The sequence below is a fragment of the Mauremys reevesii genome, linkage group 15 (genome assembly GCF_016161935.1).
Source record: "Mauremys reevesii isolate NIE-2019 linkage group 15, ASM1616193v1, whole genome shotgun sequence".
In the NCBI taxonomy this organism is placed as follows: domain Eukaryota; kingdom Metazoa; phylum Chordata; order Testudines; family Geoemydidae; genus Mauremys; species Mauremys reevesii.
The window spans coordinates 29,221,839-29,242,189 of NC_052637.1; the positions used below are offsets into that span (position 1 = coordinate 29,221,839).

A 20,351-nucleotide genomic window follows, 5' to 3' on the forward strand; every position below is an offset into this window, starting at 1 on the left:
ACTGGCATTCAAACATCAGTTGATGCAGTGCTTTGAAGAGGGGTGTTAAAGGTGGCTGAGAGGTGCTACTGGCAATCTTCCCTAACCTTTCCAGGGTCCCAAGTCATGACTGTGTAGGTCATAAATCAAACAGAGAAGGAGAAATTTTCCTTACCATGTCAATTTAAGCTTGCCCCCAAATGTATATATTTTTAAAAGCTTGTTTTACAGCCTTATGGCCAATACAATATTACAATGGATTAAAAAACATTTTTTTTAACATTCCGCTGTAGGTGATTGGAAACCAAATGTTGCAAGGTTGAGAGCCTGAAAGTGAAACTAACTTTGCATTTCAGTGGGACCATGCTGAAGGAAATTCAAAATAAAATAGCAACATAAAATAGCAACTGGTAAATTTGGCTTAAAAAACTTACACCTCTTGCTTTAAGATGGTGGTGTCTTGTAAATGTGTTAGATCACACTGTGGTTAAGTTGACAGTGTCCCTTGAATATGTTCCACACCAGTTCAAGCGTCATTCCACAAAGTCTTCTCTAAAAAGTTAGACTGAAGTTTAATTATAAAGTTTAATTATTTTCCATGTTCTGCTGCTTTGAACTTTAATCTAAAAGCTCTGAGGTAGTTAACACTTTATGTACACAGGTTGATGCCTATTTAAGATCCACGTGTACTGTCTCCTCCTGTTAGTTTGAGATCTTCCATATTGATCCAAAGACAAAGTGAAAAAGTAAGGAAAATTTCCCCTGTTTTTAGTGGGAAATAAGGGAAATGGCCATTTTCCTCATTCATATCTTGTCCAGGCTGATGGTGCTTAGCACTCAGTGTCTGACCAGAAATGAATTGGGGAGTCTCTGCAGTTCCTAGCAGACAGATATCCATCACAAAGCCACTACCACCACAGCTGGCATTAATTAATGTCTTGGTTGCAGTCCCAGTAAGGAGCCAAAGGATTTACTTGGTAATGTGTCCCACACCACTGAATGGTAGTTATACCCGAGCTGGAACTTCAGGTAGCTTACATGAGGAAAAGCATACCCTCTGCTCCTCCTAGGTGAGACAATTTAAGAATTGCTTAGCCTATCCTTCAGTTAAAACCTGAGTAAACTACCTATCCAATTCTGAGTTCTTCAAGGAGACCCCCAGCAAAACCAGGGGAGACTTGATTTGATTGTTGTACCTTAGAACTATCTCACTGTAAGAGACTTTATATCATAAAAAAACAAGGGGATACATACCCTAAATTAATAGATAATTAAGAGATTAAAGGAAATCATTTTTCAAGATTTACGAAGTGGAAGAAATGGATCTGTCTTTACTACCAACGTTAAAGCGCTGCCACGGCTGTGTAGTCGCGGCACCAGCACTGGGGGAGAGCTCTCTGAGCACTGTTTTTTAAAAAAACAAAAAAAAAAACAAAAAAAACCACCCACTCCCACGAGGGGAGCCGCTACCAGTGCTGGGAGAGCCGCCACCAGTGCTGGTGCACTGTCTACACTGCCACTTTACAGCGCTGAAACTTGCAGCGCTTGGGTGTGTTTTTTCACACTCTGTAAAGTGTCAGTGTAGACAAGGCCTTAGTAACCCCTTGTTCTCATTCTGGGCCAACATAAAAAGGAGAGGCAGATCACTTTTTTACTATACCCTTGCTAATCTCATATCTGTTAAATCTCCCCAAACACACTCATTTCTATACAACATAATCTTAGGTTTCAGAGTAGCAGCCGTGTTAGTCTGTATCCGTAAAAAGAACAGGAGTACTTGTGGCACCTTAAAGACTAACAAATTTATTTTAGCATGAGCTTTCGTGAGCTACAGCTCACTTTTGCAGGCTCATTGTGTGCATGTCCTATTCCCTATTATCATCTGTTCTCTGTGCATCTCCTGGTTTTACCTGCTTAGTTTACTGACACAAACAAGGGCTATTTTTAATGCTGTCAGTGCTGTTGAGTCCAAGCTGTGGCAGAGCTGTTATGCATCACGCATCAACAAAACTGCTAACAAGATTCTGACACATCTAAAATCTTTATTGCTTGTGGGGGTGCGTCAGGCAGAAAAATGGTTTATTGTACCTTGTAGAACTGGCTGTGTGTAGGTCTCATTTTTTGAGAGAGAGATTTTTGTAAATGCTATAAACTTGATACGAGATTGTAGCAATACGTTGGGCAACCTGTATACCTTGATCACTAGACCTAACAGATTGAAGGGTGAAATTTCTTAACTGCATCATCTGTATCTCGTCAGCTTGTTAGTGCCACATTGAAGCACTTGGGAATGAACCATTGTCCCTGCAGGTTAGCGCATCATGGCAAGGCTGTTTCTCAGGGGATCGTGCAGGTGGAAGGATGCTGGGTTAGGTCTCTGGATTAGATCCTTGATTGGGCCCAGAGACACTTTAGACCCTGAGAGTAGTTTGATGCCATTTCTTTCTAGCTTGCGTCTGCTCTGCCTCCCTTTATGCTGACTCCTATTGTGATGGAGGGTTTGTGAGGTGGAAGGCATCTAGAGGGGGCGGTCAGGTGTGGAGGTTACCAGCAGGGAAACCCAAACTAGCCTTCTGTCCCAGTAGCCATCAACTCCTCATCTCTGTTGTTAGTGTCCCTATTTACACCTTAGTAACTTTAATTGGGAGTGTGGGGGAGCTACTAATATATATACCCCTCCCCTCAGTGTCTGTGATGACAATTTCCTCTCTGGATGTAGAAATGATCATTAACATTGTGGCAACCCTCATTCTTCTAAATTTCTAGCAGTCCCTTCACATTGCAGTTCTATTGTCCTCTGTATTTGCAACCTCTCCTTCCTGCTGCCACCCCCCCCCCATACCAGTTTTGGTGTCATCCTCCGATTTAAACCTGGTTGAATTTACACCCCCAAAAAAGTCAAGAAGCAGCCAGACGGCGCAGAGGTACTTGACAGCTTTGTGTTTAGTTGATCAAAACAGCCTCAGCAGGTACCAGGAGAGTTTGGGAGTAGGCTACCGCTCCCCTAGAGCCTTCTTTGAAGACTTGCCAGCTGCTTAAACACTGTGACCTGGAAGTGCTTTAAGTAGCATATTGTGTTGCTAAACATCATTGCTCATCTTGGAACCTTCAGGACAAGTCTGAGGACTGATTAAATCAGTGCTGCAGATGAGCGATCTTGGGAGCCAGGTAAGTTCATAAAATAAAGGAGTTTTGAATAGATTTCAGTGTGATCACAGTCCAAAGTGTGGTGGCCTTTCATTTTGTTAATCCCTGGTGAGAGCCTCCTTGCAAGGGAGAGACTGCTTTATACATGTTAGTTAATACATCACAGACATACACAGTGAAGGCCAATCAGCTACATCAGGCCTTCAGTCTTGGCTACAAGCCAAAAATGGCACATGTGGTTCTTTTCAAGACTGTGAGGTTAGTGTCCTAAAAAATGGTTCCCCTCATTTGCTGGCATCCCTGCACGTGTATTCCTAGCTTGTAGGTTTGATGGCAGGACTCAGAAGGAAAGCAGTGAGGTGTGAAGCACCATTAAGTACCTTGCAGGGTAAGCCTGATGTAGCATGTATGGCTGGCTGTGTAACCTAGGCGCGTTGCTCATGGCTAATGAGAAACGAATATGCGCTGATTAATAAAGTGGAAACAAAGCTGGTGTCGTGAGGGGGAGGGGAATGGCTCTCTGTGTCCTAAGAATGAATCCATGATGCCCATAGCAGTATAATCTATAACGAGTGAGATCTTTTCTGATAAGAGGCATAAAAAAATGTCTGGCAGGACGACTGCGATCCGTGTCAGCAGTGAGCCTAAGACTGATAGGTTCTTGACTGAGAATACCTGCATAATATAACTTTCAATAGAGGAATTGCATCAGGAGACTTTTGCCTGTAGTATGTAGTGGGAGAACAAAGAGCATGTGAAAGCACATCACTTTATATTCGTAGTAAAAAAAGGCATTCTTGGTCATTACCTTTTGTGTACGTATGCTGTTGCGTACTTGTAAATCCTCAGTGCTGAGTTTCACGTGCAATGTAATATTTCTTCTTATATCAGACTAGTGAGTATCTCAAGGTGCTGTACAAATTAAATCTCTCCTCAACCCACATGAGATAGTAAAGTATTATTTACATTTTTTTTTAATGATGAGGAATCTGAGGTATGGGGATTGCCATGTGCAATGTTTTCCAGGGAAGTCCATGGTAGAGAGCAGGAATAGGTAACTCAGTAGGTAACATCCTTGCCCGGTCACTATTGAACCAATGCTCCCGACAGTGGTACCATGGACAAAGAGCCCTTAGAGGCGCACTCTTTCAGACGAGAGCAACAAAAGCCTTGACCTCCACAATGTAAAGGGGGTTAGTCTGTGTGTCCTGGTCAAATTTCACTTAGGCCATTACTTTCTGCCATCTTCTGTTCCTCCTGCTGTTTCAGATGGATATGGCACTGTGTTGTTCATGTCCTGTCTTGTCCTGTTGTTTAACAATGCACAACACCACCGCACAGCTCCCACATTCCACCCCCGTGATGGCTGCATGTCAGTGGCTGTGGAATTGGTTCCTTTGCATATGTTATTAGTAAACCATTCTGGGATCTTTCTGGATGAAAGGGGGCATATAAATGCAGCATGATGTTGATTGGGCTGGCTTGGCCTGCTTAGTTGTCATACTATATGATACCCAGGCCATATTTAAGAGCTTGAGAAAGCAGACATGCATACTGGTAGAGTTAGTGATGAAAATGTATTTCATATATACCTTAATGAGGGATGCACTCAGGAGTGACGCCCCATAAAACACAGCTTGAGAATGACTAACCAACATAGACCTTTCTAGAACACAGCTCAAGATTTATATTGATGTACCTAACTCTTCCTGCACTTTTTTTTAACTGATGCAACAAAGTTTATGCTGTGTGGCCCTTCAAATGACCTTGAAACACATTATCCAATAATATTACTGCTTTTCCTCATATGTTGTGACATCAGCAACCCTGTCAACCTCTCGGGTGTTAGTAGGATGCTCATCACTGGAGCATTCAGATGCTGCCTTTAAACTACCCCTCATTCAATCCCACCCCATTGCACTATGAGCAGAAGGCGCAGGGAGGAGGTAGCAGAGCACTTCAGCTGTTGGGTAGAGAGGACTTCCTTCATCTTCTCTTGTAAGATTAATATTTATAGTGTTAGGGTAGACTCACAAAAATTGTTTGTTATGGCTCAGGTGCTTCAACTGGGTTGTGATGGTCTGAAATCCTTTACATGGCACCTGTATAACACATCATAAAGAAACTGGGCTTAAAGTACTCACTTCCTTACTCTGTGCATGCATAGTAGCATATCTTCACAAAATAAGGTACTTTAGGAAATAAATATCAAGCGATTTATCTGTTCCAGGTAATATGGGACTTCCCCATCAAGGATAACTGACTCTCAGCTTAGGAAGGTGAAATGCATTTTGCAGATCATGGTTATTGATTAGTTGTTCTCCAGGCTGCTTTTATTCTTCATAGTATGGATGCAAAGACATCCAGATACATAAAGCATATAGTTGGATGCATGCCACTGTAGGGGCATGGGATCAGGTGGCTTTGTAACTGATTAGTTGCATCATTTGTCTTTAGAAGCAGCTTTTTCTGGTTAAAATATTCCTGGTCCCATGAGGGTGTAGCACAGTTGTAATGCAAGACTGAGTATTGCAGCAGTACTAGGAATCAAGTACACTTCTGTTCTGAAAAGGGACTGTGTAAAAATGGCCCCTTTTTACTGAATAGATCTGCTTCCTATGTGTAATTGGTGTCAGAGTTGCTGACTTCACTGACAAACAAGCTTTGGCTGCTTTTTACTCATATTGCCTGCAGTGTGCACTTCTAAGGCATCGGCAACAGAATTGCTTACTAAGTTCCATGCAGCCTTGTCGTAGCTATGTTGGTCCCAGGATATTAAGAGTGACCAGCTGGGTGAGGTAATACCGGCTGTCCAAGTTGGTCCAGTAAAAGATATTACCTCAGCCACCTTGTCTGTCTTACTAAGTTCCAATCAGTTACACCTGTGCAAATCTATGAAGGAAATGGTATTGCATAAAAAGGAAAGAGCCCAGCTTGACTCAGATCTCAGGTTGCGTTTACAGGACTGGCAGTTAGAAAAAAAAAATTGCAAGCTGAGCACACTTGATAGGGAACAATTGAGAGGCAATAAATGTGGGACCCCATGATGCTATTTTTAGTGTCTGCAGAGTAGAACTGTACTTTAACATAAGGGGTAGCGTTTAACTTTTTCTTTTCATCTTATAATGCAACAAGCATTATCTGTAGGGAACAACAGATGCAAATGTGATTAGCCTTCTAGTGTCTGTTACTCAAGATTTATATACAAAAAATGCCTGTTCTGAGTGCTTAAACAAATTCTTATGGATGCCCTTTGGCCCATTAGGCAGATCATATGAGTGAATTTAAGGTTTTAAGTGTGACACCATCCACCTTCAGTCTTAACGTCAACTCCAATCAGAAAATTCTGCACTCTAATCAAGTCTACTGTTGATAAGTCTAGGAAGGTGCTAGTAAAGTGGGCAGCTCAGAGTCTCTTCCTGAGGAAATCCACTCCTCTCTGTTGCAAAGGCTTTGACATGTCTCATTAAGAATGTAAGATTTCTGTTTTCTCTCATGGCATAGAAATCTGCTTCAGCCTTAACCCTCATGTAACCCATTAACTGATTTTCATAAGACTTAGGGCATGGCTATACTGCAGTCGTGGTGTGCGATTGTAGCTTGAATAGACCTACCTTAGCTGGCTTGGGTGCCAGGGCCGTGAAGCTGTGGCAGCACTAGCTTTAGCTCAGGCTGTGTATGCCCACCCAGAACCCTGGATAATTACTTGCAAGGCTAGAGCGTGCTGAGGTGCACATTGCTGCAGCCTCAGCGTTAGATGAAAGCTAGTTCTGGTATGTCTACATAAGCTGCAGTTGCACCTCAGGACTGTACCGTAGACATGTCCCTAAGTGCCTAAGTCACTTTTAAAAATCGGATTTAGGCCTTTTGGAAAATGTTACCCATGAGCTGCAAGTGTGATACTGCTGGTAGACTGCATTTCCATTGGAGCTCCCAGAAAGGGATTGAGGCTAGTGTCTCCAGCAGCATTGCATGCATGTGTGTTTGGAGTTCCCTACTTCCCATTCACAGAGATAAAAACAAGGTTGGCAGAAGTTAGCCTGCATGGGCGAGGTGTTTGTCATTAAACTCTGGGTATAGTGTGTGTGTGGGTATTTAATATTTTAGCTTCAATTGCCTTGAAATTGGAACTGCACATACTTTGAACAGTTTCAACAATGGCTGAATTCATTGTTGCTTCTATGGTGCCCATATCTCTTGGTACCTATTTACAGCAGTGTATGTCTCCACATTTTACTACTGCGGACTGTCTTTATGTATTTTGTTCTGGCAACTCTGTTAACCATCAGAAAGAGCTCCTTGAACCATAATTTGGAAAACCACTGTTCCATCAGGCACTCTGCTGAGTGACTTGGGGTGGGTACCTTTTTAGAATATCTGGGGAACGAGGATACTTTTCCTTTCTTTGTTGGAAGCTCCACTGTGTGAAAATAGTCTCTCATTGGAGCATTGGCTCTTTATGCAAATCTAAAAAGCTAGAGGTGAAGTGGAAGAAAACTTGTAAGTCTAGAAGGTGCCTGTAAGGTGAGTTGAGGCTGTCACTTTAGCTTTCTAATGCAAAGCAGAAGCCTTGGACTTTGGCTGTGAGCAGAAGGAACAGTCACATTTACTGATATTATTAAAAGGGGAGACGGCATCTTCCTACACTGTGTGTCCATCAGAAAGAAGCAGTCCATCGGAAGCTATTCAGTTTCATGGTCTTGTTGTAGCAGTAAAACATTTGTGGCATAACTGGGGACAACGCAGGAGAGGTTGAGGAGTTAGTAAGGGATGTCATAGGTCAGCATGGAGGTGCACTGGCAGAGCTGTGATGGTTTAAGAATAGAATACTGAGAGGAGCTGCAGGTCAGGGTTGTGGTGCATTGGTAAAGCTGCCTGTGTACGTACACACACAGTGGTTGGGGGACTCGGAACCAGAATGGTGCAGATTGAGACCCCTCCTGCACTGTTATCTTGAGTCATCGCGATCAATACCTCTCTTCCATGAATATTAAAAATAACTGCCTAAAAGATTAAGAAACCTTGTGTGGCTATTTCTATATTATATTTTTGATGTTACCATACCTGCATTACTTGACCGCCAGTTGTTGCAGGGAACTTAATGCTATTTTCTTTCTTAACATAACAGAAAAAGCACAAATGGCCTGCTGGGGGATGGAGACAACGCGCGATTTGTGAAAAACGTTTTCATCTTTCCTTAGCCAGGTCCCAGGTGGCGAATACATCTCCTGAATACAAAGCAATGTAGCAGTGCAGGGGCTGCAGAATTTAAGTGCTGAATGTGGCAACTGAGCTCTGATAGCCCAGCAGTCCTGCCCATGGCTTAAATATTTTGTCTTCTTACACATCTTTTCTTTTTCTTTCTTCTCTTCCATAACAGCCAGTACAGCATTTGTGTGTGAGAGAGGAGAGTTGAAACTCTTTCAGTGATCCGAAATTGCAGCTGAGGTTTTTCCAGGCAATGATGCAATTGTGCTGCATTGTCCCAGTAGCTTTCACGCATGAGTCTGCAGTGTGAGCTAGGGGAGTGGCTTTCTGTTTTTCTGGGAATTAGACACATGCATTGAGTATACACATTGTCCCTGGGCTTCAGAGAGCTGCTGCCTGTAGGATTCCAGAGCTTGCTTGACATTTTGTCTTTTAAAACTTATGAAAGGTTTGTTTTAACCTAATAGCTGCCTTTTGAATTCAGCCCCTGCTGTGCTACCTTTGCAGAAAGCCTCTAACAGAACATCTCTTTGGAAATCGCTGATGGAGGAAAGTGTCTTGCCACCGCTGCTGCTATTATTAATTGACATTGCAGTAGCATCCTAAGGCACCTCTTAGGATTGGGGTCCATTTTTGCTAGGCATTGTACAAACAGGAGAGACCTGAGGGATGATCTTAGAGACCCTCAGTAGCTGCTGTCTTTGGCCCCTATGCTGCCTGTACAATGCAGCAGTGTCACACCCGCATTGCGAACTAGAGTTCGTCATGACCCGAAGCCAAGCTCTTAGGTTGTAAAAGGTAATGACTGTCATATAAAAGGAAATTTCTGTTTTTAACTCAGAGAATCTACCTTAACCCATATGCACTTCATTGAGTGGATTGTTCTGCCCTAACTCAGGGTTTGTCAGCTTCACTGTCCTGCTATGTAACTGAACAGCAAGATCGTACAATGCATTTTTGTGAGATGATAGTATCTCACACCATTGAAGCATATTAACCCAGAATAATTCCCTAGATATTCACTTCCTGGAGTGGCCTCATTTCTGAAATGGGCTTTAGAAGGGAAACTGTCAGCCCCAAGTACTTGCTGCCCTGTATTGACTTTGCAGACTGTAGCATGACACAGCTTTTGTTATGGTCTCAGCTAGAGCTATTTATATATTGCTGTTCAGTGTGTTACTGTTTCTCTCTCTCTCTGTCTCTAACACCGGCGTCACAAAACAGAACGTCTAAAAAAATGAAAATGGTAATCCTAGCTGGGTATGCTAGCAACTAGACTAGCGTCCAGGTCAGAATTTGGTCTTTTAAGCAGCACCAAAAGCGTAGATCCAAACATTGCTGAATGTGGAGGTTTGCAAGCAGTATCCATTCTTTCTGAAGGTTAGGGATGTTTGGTTTCAACCCATCTGAGGTTTGAGCTGCAAATAGGGTCTGAACCAGTTTGGAGTTTCAGTTCAATTCTGTCTCTGAAGAATTTAAACCAGAATAAATTATTTAGACCAATGCTGTTGTTGTTTTCCCTTTGTAGGGGGTAAGAACCAAGGAGGTCGGGAAATGTAGAATGTGTGTGTTTGGGGAGTTGTTGATTCAGAGAGAGTCATGGAGCCCTACATGAAGGGGAAGGAACAGCAGGCTTTATTACACTAGCCCAGGGTTCCACAACCTTTCAGAAGTGCTGTGCCGAGTCTTCAGTTATTCACTCTGATTTAAGGTTTTGTGCCCAGTAATACATTTTAACGTTTTTAGAAGGTCTCTTTCTTTAAGTCTATAATATAGAACTAAACTATTGTATGTAAAGTAAATAAGGTTTTTAAAATGTTTAAGAAGCTTCATTTAAAATTAAATTAAAATGCAGAGCCCCCCGGTCGGTGGCCAGGACCCAGGCAGTGTGAGTGCCACTGAAAATCAGCTCGCGTGCTGCCTTCGGCACCCGTGCCGTAGGTTGCCTACCCCTGCACTAGCCCAAGGGTTCACAAACTTAATTGCACCAGGACCCCCTTCTGACAACAAAAATTACTACACGACCTCAGGGGGCCTGAGCCTGCCCAAACCCCGCCACCCCAGGCAGGGGGGTCAGAACCAAAGGGCTGCAGCCCCAGGCAGGGGGCCTGTAACCTGAGCCCTGCCACCCAGGGCTGAAGCTATCAGGCTTCGGCCCCACACCCTACCAAGTCTAATGCCAGCCCTGGCGACCACATTAACTGTCCCAGCCCACAGTTTGAGAACCGCTACTAGCCATTTGATGGCAGGTGTGGCTTGCTGCCATCCCGTCAAAGAGCTCTGGCTGTGTTCAGAATTTTAAACAGTTTTATAAATAAAATGCTGTTTAGACGGTCTATATAAAGGTATATCTTTCCTACCCTTCGAACATATACCACAGGAAATGGGCAGGGTGGAACCTAACCTAACCTGACATGCTGTCTCATTTCTGCCTTCCACAGTCTCTGATCCTGATATGTTTGGGAGGAGAACGGGTAAATCTGCTGCTTAAACACAACAAAACCCAAACCATGCATTGCCTCTTTTCAATCTAGTTTTACAGATTTGCTCCTGAAGTGTGATATATGTTCAGTAAAGTGTATAAATCTAAAATTATATGAGAGTGCATATTAGAGGCAAGAAATGCAGTGTAGCTGATGCTCCCAAGCAATGAGACTGGTAAACATGAATGTTTATACCTCATTAAGGCATCCCAAGATCAGTCTGCCTCTCCCCTGACTTCTTGTTCTCATATAGGCTGTTCGCAGAATGTGCTGCCTTTTGAATAATTGTTCACAATTAGAGGCTAATTTAAATGGCTCTTCTGTAGTTACAGCAGCAGCGCACGAGCCAACCAATTTGAAAATGGACATGGTGATTTTTTTCAGTTGACACATCTCCCTTTTGCTGTTCCGAAGCTGTTTGTAAGGTGGATTCTTGCTGCAAATTAGCAGTGAGTCTGCCCACACAACGCTCACCTTACTGGGGGGCATATCTTTGAAAATAACAAAACAGCTTAGCTTCCCAGTGCATGTGTGTACTGGGGGAGGGGAATTAATCGTGAACAAAGTGATATTTTGGTTAAACAAAACCCTATTGTTTGTTTGAAAGAGTTTGGGTGGAAACAATCACAAACATGGTTTGGGTAGAACATGTGCAAAGCGGGCCAGCGTTTAGCAATATTTTTTATTTATATAACACTCTTTCCTCCATCTCTCAAAGGTGAGTAAACCTAATTAGCTGCACTGCACAGATGAAGTAAAATATTTAAATATCTGTCCATGTTGATCTGACAATCCAGTTTTTGTGTTAGCAGCTTTTCGGATGCAGTGCAAATCACTGTCTTGCTGTGCTTTGCAATGGTGTCTCACGCTTATCAGATGGGCGGGTGCTAGATGACTAGATTTAGTCACCAGACCGAGTGCTGGTATCAGAGCAATCCACCACAAGGGCAGAAAGCCCTTGCATAATAACTGGCTTCTTCCCTCTCTGCTTTTAAGCCAGAGTGCGTGTACTTCAAAGTTCTTTTTTGCTTCAGGTAGATGGATGTGCTGCAAGAAAGGTTTGTCCACACCCCAAGGCGGAATGATATTTAAACCATAAAGTAATAGCAAAGGCAATGAATGCAAACAGTCAAGACTCCAGGGGCTGAAAAATTTCCCCAACTCATGCTCAAAGCTCATGGCCAGATTTTCTTTTAGAATAAATCTTCCCTGTTATTCCAAAAATGTTTCCTAATACAGTATCTGCAGATTATCTCCCTGCCCTTCCCCATCCAGGTTTCAATCGACACTGCCAAATAAATAATACCATAACTTCTAGATGTTGACTCAGGTATCTGAAACAGACTTGAGGCTTCCATTGCTGGGTTCTTCAGTCCCATTCAAATCAGGATGATATTATCAAATTGGCCTGGGTTTCTGGGCTAAGCGGGTGGGGTGCAGTCCCGTTTCCCTGTCTTACGGTACCATCCGGTCAGTGGTGGCTGGGATTTTTAGCCTTCTTTTCAGAATAGGTTCTTGGTAGGTTTTGCTGTTGCTGTGCCAAAATTGAGACAGCCTTACCATGGAAAAAAGCGCTGACCCATATACAGATGAAATGGTGTTTCTGCCTCTCTACTAACCATCTTTCTCCTGTGTCTATCTTTGTAAACGGAAATCTTGTGTAGATTTTTTTTTTTAATCCTAGTTAAGTGACATAGTGCCATCTAGTGCTGGAGTCCTGGTCTTAAGAATTACAGAGAACCACGATTTAGGAGAGAGACTACTTCAGTTGCCTAGCTCTTTTAGGAGAACTTGCTCCTTGAACCTGTCCCCTCCTACCAGCAGGGCACTTGATAGGAAGAGATTCATTAGGTCTGTTTTGATGTGGCTTGGGTGGCTAGGCAGTTGATCTCCCCTTCCTGTTTTTCAAATAAAGAATAGCGCTTTCATGCTTTCACATGTTTTCTTGATATATGCTCGGAAGGATGGATTAGATTGGTATTAGTAAATGTCAGTAAAGTTCTCTTTCACTGTATATACACACAGACCCGTGAAAAGACATTTCCATTGATGATGATTTGAAATATACAGAGAGGCAAAGTAAGAAAAATGCTGCTTGAAAACCTATTAAAGTTTGATTTAAGGATATTTATTTTGTGTATTTTTACATGTGATGTGGACAACTTGTGTTTTAACAATTTTAAAATTTTAACTTTTTGAATCTCAATATCATTGAATAATTGTCTGACCCTCCCATAATTTCCTGCAACTGTGGACATTTAAATTGGTAAAAATGCTTTAAAATAAATATTGATGTTCTGTCAAAATTATAAAATGAAAATACATTGAATTCTGCCAAATCTATATTGTATCTACCCCCCCCACACACACACACATAAGTGTGTGAATGTGTGTATGATTTAAAATATAGAAACCTATATTTGGGGGCGAGGAGGCAAGACTATATATACTAAATAACAGGTCTTCAAAGGATCCATGTTTTCCTGGAGAAGAAGGAATGTTTTTATAATCCTTTTTCTCCTGGAAAATGTTATATAACTTGCATTAAAAATCCTGCATGTACTACTTAATTTTATATGCTATCTTTTTATATACACTATGTCCCACCACACTTGGAAGTATAAATACAGAGAAGGGAGAGACTTTAAGGAAGACTTATTTTATATCATCTTCAATGCCTGACTACTTAGTTTCCTCTGACTTTCTTTTTATATAGCTGACAGCATTCTCAAAGGTGTCCCTGTAGCACTCATAGTAGCCCTTTTCAGTGAGTCTTCTGTAACCAGATCTTTACTATTCTGTAGTCCCACGTACAGGTGTCTGAGTCTCAGCTGTTCATACATCCTCTTTCTGTGTATAGTCACTCTTAAGCTCCCTCTTCTCCAGAAAGAAGTGGATCCCTGTAACAGAATTGCCTCCTCCTCCCCACTCCCACATGCAACAACCCAATTTTATAATTTGTCTCAGTAGGACCACCTGATTTTTAAAAAAAAAGTTAGCTGACAGGGATTTCAGCTATCCTGGTAGGAAATTGGAGAAGGGTTACAGAAATAGTTTCAATCTTCTTAACTGTAATTGATGCTGTTGGTTGCCTAGTAGAAAGCAAGAGACCTTTTTCTGCTATCTTGTCGTCTCGGGCTGGAGCTGGCACTCTGAGCACTACCTGTTATGACTTTGCGTGTCCTTCAGTGTCTGCTACCCAAGAATCTCAAAGCACTCCACAGGACTTAGTGAGTTACTGTGCACCACCCCTTTGAAGTGGATAAGTAATACTCTGCCCGTTTCGCGTACGGCAAAACTGAGACAGCCTAAGAGGCTCGCCCAAGGCCACGCTGGATTTGTGACAGGGCAGAGAATAGTCCCAACTCTCACCCCGGTGCCTAACCAAAAGGCTTTCCTCTCTTACAGAGAATGAATTAGTTACCTTTATCCCTGGATGCCCACTGACCTCTCCTATGGGCACACAGCCCCTTCCTTGAAAAGAGTGGTAGCCTTTGGATTGACCTTGCAGCTAGACCTATCCTCACTGGTAACTTCAAAATATGTCTTTTCCGAGTTAGATTAGAAGTACTCCCTTGGCTCTGTATGAAACCCATTGTCTTCTTTGCAACATGCCATTGACTTGGCCTTCTTGTGTCACTGTGTATAAATAGTTGAATGCTCCTTTGGTTCTGAGCCCCCAAGCCTTGCTTATTGTAAAACATGCTTTCATCCCAGATATCGGTCACACATACCAGTTTAGATCTGGGCTTCCCACCTTGTGTAACTGGTGATGCCTCAAGTCACACCCCTGCATCCTGATGGGGCTCAAGCAAGTATGTATTTGTTGTTCAGATACGATGCCCTTGGGTTGTTTGTAGTAACTTACCAACGTTTGCAACTATTCCTACTAATAGGTCAGAGGAAGGGAAAGTGTAGAGCCCGCAAAGGCAGAGCCTATTTAGATTGTTTAAACCAGACAATGCAATGCCAAAGTATTCGTGTTCAGTTATTTCAGATTGACTGGAAAAGGTGGGAGGTTATATTAAGAATTCCACATTCATGATTGTCTTCTGAGTAGAATGAAAGGGTTAATAAACAATCTTGATTTGACTTTCCACCTTCTTTGAACACATGATCTCGCTGCTGCCTTCTTTCCTGTCTCCTCTCAATCATCCCTCCTTCCAGCTTCCTTCATCAGGTCCCATTCTCAGTTTCATGCCTTGTTTTTCTCCCTATGCTTGGAAAATTCTCCCACTTATTGTCTGCGCAGAGGAATCTCTTCTCTTCCTTTAAATAACACAAGTAACCCCTCCTGTCTTGTTCTGCATGCTTTCCCTTACCCAAAGTATTGCCTCATGGTTTGCCTAGATTGTGAGTTCATTTTTCTTTTTGTCTGTCAAGGCCAAATTCTCCTGACTCTGTAGTTTTTGTTATGAACTTATGGTGGCTAAACATAAAAGATGGCTTCAGGTTATGCAAAGTCCGTACACAAGGAGGCTGTGGGTCATGTCAAGTCCAGGCCTCTTGCTATAGCATTGGGTGACAGCCACACAGTTTAGAATAGTGATGTCTGAGTTGAGACAGATGTGGGGGGGGATAGCTTTTTGGGGGGAAGGTTGGAAGAAAGGGGTGCAATGCACGTGCTTTGGTGGGTTCTGGAATCCCAGTAAAGATTTTTTTGGAAGGGCAGCAGATTGAGGAAGGAGGGTATTTATTTCTGAAAGTTGCTTTGATATCCCTGTAGCACCTGCCCAGCAGAGAGCAGAGGGTCAATTACATTGAATAGCTTCAGAGCTGGATGTCAGAGTAGCCGCCTACTTGGGAAGGAAGCACTGTTTCTAGCACAACCCCCTCTGGAAGAAGCTGGGCTTTCATGAATTTTTAACTGCAGGAAGAGGCATCGTGTTTGGGGGATGGAGTTAATTGAAAAGTGGGGCAAGAAAGAGTTGGAGGATGAGAGTAAGGGGGTTGAAAGAATGAACAAGGCAGATTCAGGGTCCTCATTTCCTGGTGTTATCTGGGAGAGCACTGCAATACTTCATTACCTGTTGCTGCAGTAGACTCTTTCCCAAATCTTCGTTGCTAACTTGATTTTCTCCCCCCGCCCTTGCCTCAGAACTACAGGTTTCCATGGCAACTTCAGAGGTGCTGAGTATATGATACCCCTTAAAAATAAAAATGCGACATGGGGATGGCTGGATATTTTCAACTGGGGCAGTGATCTGGAGGGACATTAGTTTTTAATTTTTACAGCATGTTGATTTGCTAAGATCTGCATGGTGCAGGAAAACCTGTTTGGAGGAGACTAAATCCATGGAAATTAGAACTAGAAAAAGCCAACAGACAATATGGAGATATACCAATCTCCTAGAACTGGAAGGGACCCCGAAAGGTCATTGAGTCCAGCCCCCTGCCTTCACTAGCAGGACCAAGTACTGATTTTGCCCCAGATTCCTAAGTGGCCCCGCTCAAGAATTGAACTCACAACCCTGGGTTTAGCAGGCCAGTGCTCAAACCACTGATCCAGGTTGCCTCTCCTGGGCTCAGGGCAGCATTGTCCATTGGTGGATAAATCAAGATCAGGACTGATCTGGATGGTGACACAATAAAGCTACTGTATCCTCACTTAGCCTCACACTTTTCATGGAAATTCTGGAACAATGGTAAATTCTAAATGTAACTGATTATTTCTCCTCTTTCAGTTCACTAACAATGAAAGCTTCTCTCTCTCTCTCTCACCCACCCACCCTGCACAAAACATACTTGTCTACCCTTTCTTTAGGTGTCTGAGCAAGATTTACATGTATTTAGCAAAAGTGCTTGAAACTGATTTTTTTTTTTAAAGGCCATGACACAAGATGATGAAGTAGGGGTGGGGCAAAGCACCAGGCCATGTGAAAGGAAGGAGAAATAGAGATTGCCATCAGGCCAGTGCAGGTCAGAACTTGGCTTCACTTCAGACCAAACTAATAGAAATAAGTTAGATAAAACAGTAAGATAAGTCAGATGGGAAGAATCGATTCACTCGTCTAGCCCATCACCATCCCAGACAGTACGTAACTGTTCTTTACAGTATATTTTCTAGAGTTTATGCTAAGAGCAGCCAGTCTCCTTGGTTTTCAGGTGTGGGAGGAAAATGCCTCGCATTTTCTTTTTATGAAAGACTGCCATCTGCCCTTAGGTTCTAAAGAAGGATCTTTCTTATTTTCTTCTCACTGCTGCTCCTCCATTTTAACATTTATATTTCCAGAGTTAATTCTCCTTGCATATAATAAAATATGCATACTCCGACACTAACTAGTGGGTATAATCAAGACTGGTTATTTTCTCCCCACCTTTTTATTGCAGCACACTCCTTGTCATACCTGCTAACTACATATTACATTTGTGTTACCTGAATTTTTTACTGGTGAAAGGTGATGGACAGCCTTGGAGGCTGAAGTCTCAGCTTGGGTAGCGTCAAGGGCAAGTTGCCTTCTTATTGTCATCGCTGCTAGTTTCCAAACTCCTTTATCACTGCGGAAACTGTGAAGTTAAAATATCCCATCACTGCCCCAAGGGGCGAAAAGGCAAATGTCATGTATTTGTGTACATAAGAACGGCCGTACCGGGTCAGACCAAAGGTCCATCTAGCCCAGTATCTGTCTACCGACAGTGGCCAATGCCAGGTGCCCCAGAGGGAGTGAACCTAACAGGCAATGATCAAGTGATCTCTCTCCTGCCATCCATCTCCATCCTCTGACAAACAGAGGCTAGGGACACCATTCTTACCCATCCTGGCTAATAGCCATTTATGGACTTAGCCACCATGAATTTATCCAGTTCTCTTTTAAACGCTGTTATAGTCCTAGCCTTCACAACCTCCTCAGGTAAGGAGTTCCACAAGTTGACTGTGCGCTGTGTGAAGAACTTCCTTTTATTTGTTTTAAACCTGCTGCCTATTATACATATATGTGTGCATGCATTTTCCCCTGTATTTTGACTGGATAACAAGTGACCACTTAGACTGTGCCCCCCCCCATGCAAATATATCAGTGGAGAAAGTGTCATTGTGGTAGTGAAATTCCAAGCATAACCAAAGTACTATCTTGAAAATTTAGTTATATTCAAAATGTAGGCACTTGTTGATTTTAAGCATATGAGAGTGTGTCCTATTTCAAAGCACTCTCTGAGGGCTTGTATCACTTTTGTGTATAAAATAAACACACAGGTTATTTTGTTTGAGTACCATCAGAGCTAGTTGTTCAAAAAGCAATCTCAATAGCATTTTTATTAAGGAAATATTTGCAATTTATGGCTTCAAAATAGATCGCTACTTTACCTGACACAATTCTTGGCACTTGTGGCTCTTTTCTGAATCATCCAAACAAATTGCTCTGCTTTGATCTGTTAACATAGAGGGTGGCTGTCTGAGAGGAAATCTCATTAGCTTTAATGAGTTAAGTGGTTAAATCTCAGGCATCACAATGAGAATTTAACCCTAGCATATCCGGAGTAGTCTACAAAGACCAGAAGGTACTTTTTAAGAAGTCATGCATATGGTAACAAACACTCAGGTTTTTAAACTGGAATAAATTGTGTCGTAAATATCAGCTGTTAACTTGCTGCGGAAAGTAAGTGATGAAATGATTTGTATTCCTCCCACTCTATCATCTCTCTCCCCTCCCCACCCCCCCCAAAAAGTGGGGAGGCAAAGTGTTATCAGACCTGGAAAGAGATGTTGCAGACTAGCCTTTCCCTGCTAAAATGAGGATGGTGCCTTTTTGGCTGTGGATGTGCTGTGAAGCTCAAAGTCAGGTATATTACACAGCGCTGAGAGTTCTGTCAATCTGAGACAAAGCATCTGACTAGTGGAAAGACATGGCTGAATGCCAGGGCTACTCAGGAATAGCAAAGCAGGTGTCTATTCAAGGAATTGCTATTTCAGATTCCTACTGGCATTATCAAGGCATGTGACTTGGATGCAGAAGCCTCATCACCGTATTGATTTTCATAGAGAGAAATATAGCGAATGAGATGTAGGTTTAAAAGTACTCTAAATATTTAGTTACGTAATTTTGACTGAGGGGCTGTACTTCAGTTGACAGTATTGGTCTGCTAGGCACAAATAGAGGAGGAGAAGGAGAGGAAGGTGGCCAGATGTCCCAATTTTATAGGGAGACACCCAATTTTGGGGTCTTTTTCTTATATAGGCTCCTATTACCCCCCCACCCCATCCCAATTTTTCACATTTGCTGTCTGGTCACCCTAAAGAGAGAGAACTTGAGTGAGTTGAATATCGGGTATTCACGAAAAGGCATCCTATTTTTAATCTTTTTATTATTATTATTATTATTTATTTGGTCTTATCTGGGATTTGGTAGCTTTCCGTGTAATGACAGATTTTCTAAATATTGTGATAGGATGTCAGGTGTTGGAATCCTGCATGTAGATGTAGCGCTGCTTTGCTCACTCATCCTGGCAACCAAACCAGGTTCATCTTATTGGCTGCACTAGAGAATTATAAAATAGTTGAGCTTTGCTTAGGGCAGAGAGTTTTAGAATCAGGGACAGAGATGAGCTGCAGAGAGCAACTCTAGTGCATTGTATTTTAAGAAGGATCTGAAGGTGAGGCTGTTTTTAACAGTGAAGAAAAATCCCAGGAAGGATGTATATTCAGGCCACTTTGTTCTTGAGTTTGTGTGTGTAAACTGTTAGGAGCAGGCTGGGACCAATATTTGTTTGCAACTTATCGTAATAAATTTAATAAACATTTAAGTTCGATCACTCTTGCTTGACGTAACATTCTGTCACAATTAGGGATCTACCAGACACTATATTTAATAACAAAGAAGTGTGATTTAGTAAGTAATGTTTAATTTGTCGTTGTGTTTTTCAACACCAATGTCATTGCAATTAAATTACTCTAATGCATGTTAAAATATAAGTGTAAATGGTACACTTTGAAAAACAGAATAAGTTAATTCTTTAGAATATCAGAGTGCAGTTTATGGTTAAGTATTTATTGGAATGTAAACACTGTAATTACCCGTGGTTTATTGTTAAAATAACTATGTACATACAGTACCTTTTTCATTGAAGAATTTCTAACAGCTTTATAAAAACTTAACCCTCAATACTCCTGAGAGTTGCAGGGAGGAGATGGAGGCATAAGAAATTAATATGTTCAAAGATATGTTCAAAGTGGTAATGTTCTGACTCCCAGTCCCGTTTAACCATTCAACTCAGTATAGTTAATTGTGTGTTACTTTATGGGTTTTCAGTAAAATATGACAGTACATACTAGGATGTTTGGTTCCAGCACTTGCCCTTAGATTACAAGGTTTTGACTAAATCGCTAATCCAAGCCTCAGGCTACAACTTGGATTTCTGCCAAATGCAGATGAAGCAATATTGAATTTTGGGATAGAGATTGATTAGGGAAAAGCGGTTCATAGCTTCCAAAGTCAAAAGGGACCATTCGTCTGACCTCCTGTATAATTTAAGTCATAGAACATCCCAAAATAATTTCTAGAGCATATATTTAAGAAAAACATTCAATCTTTAAAATCA

General features: G+C 42.0%; 1 protein-coding gene across 3 annotated transcripts in view; it reads left to right on the plus strand.

Moving 5' to 3' along the window:
* UBE2O (ubiquitin conjugating enzyme E2 O) overlaps positions 1-20,351 on the plus strand; it is an 81,304-nt gene that overhangs the window by 20,121 nt on the left and 40,832 nt on the right. Inside the window, exons 1-2 of one of the 3 annotated variants that reach the window (XM_039501364.1) lie at positions 5,029-5,124; positions 16,645-16,736. The exons of 1 other annotated variant lie outside the window; for it this stretch is intronic. The gene's annotated coding sequence lies outside the window, so the exon portion shown is untranslated. Of the gene's footprint in view, positions 1-4,986; positions 5,125-16,644; positions 16,737-20,351 lie in introns of those variants that run through there. One more of the 3 variants, XM_039501363.1, reaches the window with a different exon arrangement.